The 8,559-nt window shown below is 30.2% G+C and overlaps 1 long non-coding RNA gene across 1 annotated transcript; it reads left to right on the top strand.

The window, feature by feature from the left end:
- Positions 1 to 5,382: 5,382 nt before the first annotated feature.
- Positions 5,383 to 6,999, top strand: LOC114077377. The gene is made up of 2 exons (XR_003578683.1): positions 5,383 to 5,707; positions 6,666 to 6,999. It is a non-coding gene; the product is annotated as an uncharacterized LOC114077377 (long non-coding RNA).
- The last annotated feature ends 1,560 nt before the right edge of the window (positions 7,000 to 8,559 follow it).

The raw sequence follows: 8,559 nt of genomic DNA, 5'->3' as shown, positions 1-8,559 counted from the left end.
CTAGGGGATAAACTCCCACAACTAAGTGTTGAGCTAGTCGTTGTTTGACAATCTTTGGTTGTTTTCTTGCTAGGGTTTGGGTCCTTCTCAAGGACCCTTGGGGTGGTCCTTCGAGACTCGACCCGGATGTTTCTACGATAACATGCTCATCTAGATCTTAGGACCCTCCCCTATCATTTTGGATACCAAACAACACATAAAACAAGCAAAGGTACACTAGCACGTACAAGACTAGCTTCCAAACGTCTTGAACGTTCTTTGACGTTCAACATACAAACTCTTTAGAAATTACCCCTTAAGACATTATTCATCATATTAACACACCATTAACTATGTAATAACTCTTTAAACACATGACAGGCTTTAGTTAGCCTATTTCATTTTGAGGGTCGTTATCGAGATATACTATTTTGCAAATTATGAACTTTACCAAATTTTGGTGTGTTCCAAATATGTTTTCAGATTCATGTATCTTGAGATAATTGTGATCAAAATTAGGTATAATTTGTTCTAGATATATTGTATCCATTTGGATAGACATTTATATAACATACACAGAAAATTTGTGCTTGCTCCCTCCCGTTTCACTCGCAACTCTCGTATCTCGCTTGCATATCCGCATCTCAAATACATGTGAGCAGACAAGATACATTTATATCATGTATATCTTCGCATATATATATATATATCTAACTTGAAATCTTCTGTGAAATTGTGTAGTCAGATTAAAATGTAGGTATTTCAAATCATAGAAAGAATTAGTAAATAAGATAGTAATGTTTGTATAATTAAGTAGTTTCTCCTATATTCATCCCATATCTACTAATACTTTCAAATAATTATTTATTATACCACCTTTTTATTTATCATGTACAAAATTTAGAGTTAAATGTATTGAGATGCATTACTCATTAAAATAGCCTAAAATAGAGCAATAATGACTTAGTTCTCCCTAACTACTCCTTCAATCTAGGAAAAACTACCTAACTACACAATTTTTAAACCATATTTACTAGTTCTTTCTATAGTTTGAAATACTAATATTTACATGATTAATTAATAATTTCATCCTATATTTCAAAGTAAGATATACCAGGCAACAAATATTTTCTATATATCCCAGATACATGTGAATTACACTATATGTTCACATGTCTCATAGGATACAAGATACATTGGAGTGTGATGATCGAGATGTGAGGAAAGCAAGGGAGATGATCAAGGTTTGCCTATATATCCTATATACCTGCAATCCATAATTGAATATAATCTATAACAAATTACCGCTAATTTTACCTCATGTATCGTGATGTACATGCATCTGAACATATTTGGACGCATCAATGTCTGATAATTCATAATATTGTAAACGACTATGCATCTAAGCAACTAATTAAATCCTAGACTAGTGAAGTTTCTATAAGTTACCCTTTATTCTAAATCGCTCGACTCTCTTTCCAACCATCATTGTTGACCTTCACAAGCTTAGCCTCCGATCAAAACCATTTTACCTACATAGGCTGTTAATATTTTGCCACTTGTTGGGCCATTAAAGAGTAGGGTAAGATTTGTCAAGAAACATGTGAATATCATCGTTGAAAGCATAAAAAAATTCTAGCAAAATATGATCTCTTGCATAGAGTAGCATGTGGGTTGCAGAATAACCCACGCTACATCCACCAAAATTGCAGTCCATCAATATTATGACTAGTAGAATGTTCCCAAAATTTTGTAATAGCATCTAGCACTGGATATATAGCTATCTAACGGGTCCTAAAATAAGTACAAAAAATGTGTATGTACATATATAATATTAAAACTTTTACTTTATCAAACTAACTTGACTATCTCTCTTGATGATCTTGGCCACCGTATTGAACATTTTCTGATGAAACAGAATCAATGAATTCTGACCATTTTTCTTTGATTAATTTTCTACAACCGAACGTTCTTTTCATATGATGAACTTTTGCTTGGCGTAAAATAAAATTTTGAAGAATATATCTATAATCTTTATTATAAATTGTCACATCACTTTTTCTAAATGATTATTAACCTTACGTTAATTAACCAAATTCCAACGAAAGAAAACATTAAAAGGAAGAATATATATTGATTAAAAAAATAGGAGAAAACAAAAATGAGTAGTTAACAACTTTAAAGAGGATTATTATTTATAGATGGATTAAATCATGGAAAATTTGGTAAAAGGAAGTTGAGGAGACTTTTTCTGTATCATCTCTTTTGATTGTTAACCACATGATGATGAACCAAAGGAAAGCATTTAAAAGGAAGAAGATATATTGATTAAAAAATAGAATAATCTGAAAATAAAAACTAGTAGCTAACAACTTTATGGAAGATTGCTATTTATAGATGGATTAAATCATGAAAACTTTGGTAAAAGGAGGTTGGTCAGTCGACATGGTATTTAAGAAGAGAATGCAAATAGATAGAATTTTTTAGTAATTCATGAAACATAATTGGATATAGCAAATATGTCAATTTATTTAATTATTAAAAGCATAATTTATTGTTAGAAAATGAAGGAAAAGATTAAAAAAAGGAAAAAAGATAAATATAATGGAGGCCATAGAGCGGTGTCATATCACTTTATCTATATTTAGACTTATTCTATATATAGATTGATTGAAATTATAATATTTATGGTAGTTTACTCAATCGACAATTTCTTGTTTCCCTTTGGTACTTGAAGGTGATGAGAGACTTTATGAATGGTGAATATAACAATGTGGGGAATTNGTAACTAATTAAATCCTAGACTAGTGAAGTTTCTATACGTTACCCTTTATTCTAAATCGCTCGACTCTCTTTCCTACCATCATTGTTGACCTTCACAAGCTTAGCCTCCGATCAAAATCATTTACCTACAAAGGCTGTTAAGATTTTGCCACTTGTTGAGAGCATAAAAAAATTCTAGCAAAATATGATCTCTTGCATAGAGTAGCATGCGGGTTGCAGAATAACCCACGCTACATCCACCAAAATTGCAGTCCATCAATGTTATGACTAATAGAATGTTCCCAAAATTTTGTAATAGCATCTAGCACTGGACATATAGCTATCTAACGGGTCCTAAAATAAGTACAAAAAATGTGTATGTACATATATAGTATTAAAACTTTTACTTTATCAAACTAACTTGACTATCTCTTTTGATGATCTTGGCCACCATATTGAACATTTTCTGATGAAACAAAATCAATGAATTCTGACCATTTTTCTTTGATTAATTTTCTACAACCGAACGTTCTTTTCATATGATGAACTTTTGCTTGGCGTAAAATAAAATTTTGAAGAATATATCTATAATCTTTATTATAAATTGTCACATCACTTTTTCTAAATGATTATTAACCTTACGTTTATTAACCAAATTCCAACGAAAGAAAACATTAAAAGGAAGAATATATATTGATTTAAAAAATAAGAGAAAATAAAAATGAGTAGTTAACAACTTTATAGAGGATTATTATTTATAGATGGATTAAATCATGGAAAATTTGGTAAAAGGAAGTTGAGGAGACTTTTTCTGTATCATCTCTTTTGATTGTTAACCACATGATGATGAACCAAAGGAAAACATTTAAAAGGAAGAAGATATATTGATTAAAAAATAGAATACTGTGAAAATAAAAATTAGTAGCTAACAACTTTATGGAAGATTGTTATTTATAGATGGATTAAATCATGAAAAATTTGGTAAAAGGAGGTTGGTCAGTCGACATGGTATTTAAGAAGAGAATGCTAATAGATAGAATTTTTTAGTAACTCATGAAACATAATTGGATATAGCAAATATGTTAATTTATTTAATTATTAAATGCATAATGGTTTGTTAGAAAATGAAGGAAAAGATTAAAAAAAGGAAAAAAAGATAAATATAAATGGATGCCATAGAGAGGTGTCATATCACTTTATCTATATTTAGACTTATTCTATATATAGATTGATTGAAATTATACTATTTATGGTAGTTTACTCAATCGACAATTTCTTGTTACCCTTTGGTACTTGAAGGTGACGAGAGACTTTATGAATGGTGAATATAACAATGTGGGGAATTGAATCCTACCAATAAGATGAGAGTTTAGGTAGTCAACCAACTGAACTACTAAGATTCTCCTATTTGTTGCAACAGTTACATTTCTATACGAGTACTTTTACCTTATGGTGATGAGTCCTCATGTATCGAGGACAGAGATTATTCTATTGCTATCATGTATTTTCTTTTCAGATTTTGTATGTAATTTATGGTTTACGTCCCAATCACTCCCTTATGATGTAATATATGGCTTTGAGACTTAGGTTAGACTTCTTCTACATTTTGTAAAACTATTTTATTTGAAATACTACCTATAAAACTCTTTGTTCTATTATCATTGATGAAGTATGCTCAATAAGTTTTGCAGGACCTTGCGGGGTATTGTATGTCATGTCACGTCTAGGGTGTATTTGGGGTCCTGACCTACTTTTGGCCCTAACTCTTTTCTATCATCCCTAGCTAAAATGGAGAGGATTGATTAATTCTTCAGGCTTTTTTAGTTCCAAACAAAGTAGAATAATTGTTTCTTAAAATTTAAAATATTTTCAATCTATTTTGTAGGAAATTTTACTATTTATCGGGTAAAAGTACCTCAAAAATGTTTTGAATAATTATGTATTGTTATAAAAATATTGAATCTATTCTCCTCCTTCCTCCCTTCCTCTTCTTCCACTTCCACTTCATCTTTCTCTCCCTATTCCTATTCCTCTTCATCATTCTCCTCCTTCTCGTCTTCTTCTTGTTCCTCTTGTTCTAATTCTTCCCCTTCCCCTCCCTGTCCTCCTTCTTCATCTACCTCTTCTTCTTGTTCGTCGTCTTTTTCTTCTCCTCCTCCTACTACCCCTTCTTCTCCTTAATCTTCTTCTGCTTATTTTCCTTTTCCTTATTCTCCTTCGGTTATTCAACGTAACAGGTTTTACTTCAAAGTAATTATTAATTGTTAAAAGGTTAATAAGTTTGATAATTAATTAGATATAATTTATCTCATTTTCAATTTTATCGATTTTGAATTATTTCAAGCAAATGTATTTTTCTAAAGTACCAATGACTTGTTTCTTCAAACCCACTTTCAGCCCTAATATTATCCAATCAGACACTATCGTTCATAAAACCCGGGCCCAAACCCCTCAAATAAATACCTCTATTCCTTTTCTTTTCCTTATCATTTCTTTCTTTCCCAAACGAACTGGAAACCCTAGCAGCCCCTGTCCTTGCAAATGCAAACACCACAAAACTTCACCGGATTTTGAGCTCAATCCATAAAGTTTTCTACCTCAAAAATGTCACCATGTCCCTAAAATTATTTTAGGGGAATATAGCCCCACCCATGTCACCTTTTGTTGAAGATATTTTTTCTCCTATTTTTCTGAATTTATCTCTTCTAAGATCAACAATTCAAATTTTGGATCCCTAATTTTGTTGAGATTATCCCCCCCTTCTTTGTTTTTCAAATATTCTTTAGGCGTCAATTTTTTGGTTATAAATGAAGCCTAAATTGTATGTACTTAAGGGGACATGTAGTGGAAAAAATTCCCCTGTGTTAAAACTCTTCAATTGTAAAATATCTATGTTGTACAAGTTTTTCTCAAAGCAAACAATCATTTTTCAATCATTGCCATCAGATGCAGAAGATAATTCAAGGTTACTTCTCGATCATTTTCTTTTGTTTTTTCCATTTCAAATTTGTACAATACTTAACTTATCATCTCAATTCATTGCTCCTTAAAACGTTATATTTCACCAAGATCCTTTATTTGATTTTTGACGTGATCTGCTATTTTTTAGTATGTTACCCATGTAGTAAGTTATCTTCTAAGTTTATAAATGAAAAAGGAATTGGTTAAGACTAATGGTTAGTTTCTTTTTGCTCCGAGTTTGATATACATTTCGAGTTGGAATAAAAATTTCTTTGCATTTTTAATACAAAAAAATGATACAAATAGTATTTTGTCAAACATATTATTTACGTCAATATTCTACTTATCTTTTGGTTATTAAGTTTGACGCATGCTTGTAATTGGTTGCAATTTTAATTGAATGACTTGTATTAACTCAAAATCTACTAACTATTTACCCTGATTTTACTTTCTTAACTATATGAGAAACTCAATTTAAATCAAGTCGTCACGCTTCAATGTTTCCTTTTAGCGTAAATTTAAGTACTATTTCACTTTGCATCATTCATGGAGGTACCAACTCCTTTTAAATTCATGATTTATAAGGAGATGAGTTATAATTATTTTGTCACTATTGATCCTACCATTGGGAAAATATTTTAAAATAAACAAACGAGTACGATATTTCAAGTAATTTTGTTACTAACAATAGATCCAAAGCCAAAATGACATGCATTTGTATTGTTTTAGTTTATTTTGGAGCCTATTTTTGTTTTAAAAAAACATTAATTTTTATTTATTTATTAGTAGTGAAAGCCTACTTGTATTTAACAATGATTTTTAGTATTTTATTTGAAGTATAACTAGGACTCTTGTAATCAATCTATGACTTGTATTCTCTAGTGTAATCAACTCCTACAAGTAGGAGCTTGTACTTGATAGAGTAATAATTATGTAATATATTTGTTGATTTTATTGTGTAGTTATCATCTGGAAGTTATGGAGGCTGCATTAAGGTAGAAGATCATGATTCCATGGAGACTAGTTCTTTGAAGACCCATAAATCAATAATGATTCTTAAAAGCTTTGCTTACGTTCTTCAGAAGCTTTTTCCCTATAGAGCTATTCTTTGTTCCAACAGTTGTTCTGGTGACTCAGGTTTGTAGATTTTATTCCTTTTTATTTAATTCAAAGGATAATAACATCTAAGAATCCTCCGTCATTAATCTATGTGAACATTTAAGTCCTAAATTGATGTGAAATAGGAGAGCTACTTCCTTTTATATGGTTCACATTTATTCAAGTGATAGTTTTTTTTAACTTCGTAAGAAAATATTGAAACTATTCAGAAAACTCAAAATTACTTCGCATTATGAAAAAATTTTCATCAAAGAAAAAGTAATATATCAGTTCATTAATTTTACTTTGACTACTTACATTCTTACGATTGATGAAAACATAAATGTTCTTCCTATTTAAGGAGTATCATTTGTGAACTAAATACATAGAAGAGAAACAAAAATCTCTCTTTCATTTAATCTCTTTCACCTATTCATGTATTGTCTGAAATGTTTTTCTTCCTATTGTGAATATTTAGACAACTATTTTTGTGCAACTCCAAACTTCCAACCACGAGTATACGTGTTTGGAAGATCTGTTGAAGCTTGGAGAGTGACTCGACTTAACTATTAACATGAGAACTGAAGAGGCGAACTGTCTAGAAAATAAGATGAAAGGTTTTTACTTAATTCTTCCACAGATTCTTATTGAATTTTCTGGTAATGCTATGAATGACATGTTCAAAGGCAAACTGAAGAATTTCATAAGAAAAGGAACTATAAAGAAAAAGGATTACTTTAACAAGTCGAAGATTAAAATTCAAAAATCTACGGATCCTTTCTTTGTCTACGAAAAACTTTAATCATAATGCTAGTCACTGATAAGTAAGACAAGGACAGAACTTACGGTAAGAAAGACAAGCTGATGTCAAGCTCATGTTGGTGAGGCTAATGAAGTGATCATTCTTGTAGTTTTTCTAGTGGCTAAAAATATTAATTGGTGTTGGACACAGACCTTTCAATACATTTTTGTGCCAACAAAGAGTTATTCCATGACTTTGAGGAGTCAACTAATGACAATTGTGTTTACATGGGTTCTCTACTGCAGGAATAATGGATAAAGTAAATTTTTTACATAAGGTAACTTCAGAAAAAACTTTAGCCTTGAATAATGTTTTGTATGTACTTTACCTGTAGAGACATAGTTTTTGGAGTACAGCTTAATAATGTAGGCCTTTAACTATATTTAAAGGCGATAAAATAATTATTTCTCAAGGAGGAGACTTTATTGGGAAGGGATATCTTAGTGGAGAATTATTTGTGTTCAACAATGTTCAATAGATTATTAATAATGCTAGTATTTCAAATTATGCTTATATTGTTAAGTTAATTAATTTGGGTTATGGTAGAGTATGTCATGTTAGTATTGCTTCTATCAAAAGACATAGAAAAATAGAATTTATTTCTATGATAAAAATTGATGATTTTTCAAAAATCTTGTAAATGTTAAAGCAAAACATGTAAGGAAACCTTTGAAATCTAATATTAGTATATTCAAATTCAACAAACTTCAAGAATACTGTTTGAAAAAGTGGAAAAAAGTATTAATTTTCAAGATACACTAACGTATATAGTCTTATATCTATAGATGAGGTTGAAAGTATGTTTGTCAAATTCGAAGTAGAAAATAAATTAGACAAGAAAATCAAGAGATTTTTTGATCTGGTAGGGGCAGTAAATATAATACGAAAACTCTGGAGTATATTTGTGAGAAAAATGATATTATACATGAGCTTAGTGCTCGTTATATTCCAACAAA

Source organism: Solanum pennellii, chromosome 5, assembly GCF_001406875.1.
Source record: "Solanum pennellii chromosome 5, SPENNV200".
Lineage (NCBI taxonomy): Eukaryota > Viridiplantae > Streptophyta > Magnoliopsida > Solanales > Solanaceae > Solanum > Solanum pennellii.
Note: the sequence above shows the minus strand (reverse complement) of the source record. Positions and strands in the feature narration are given on the sequence as shown.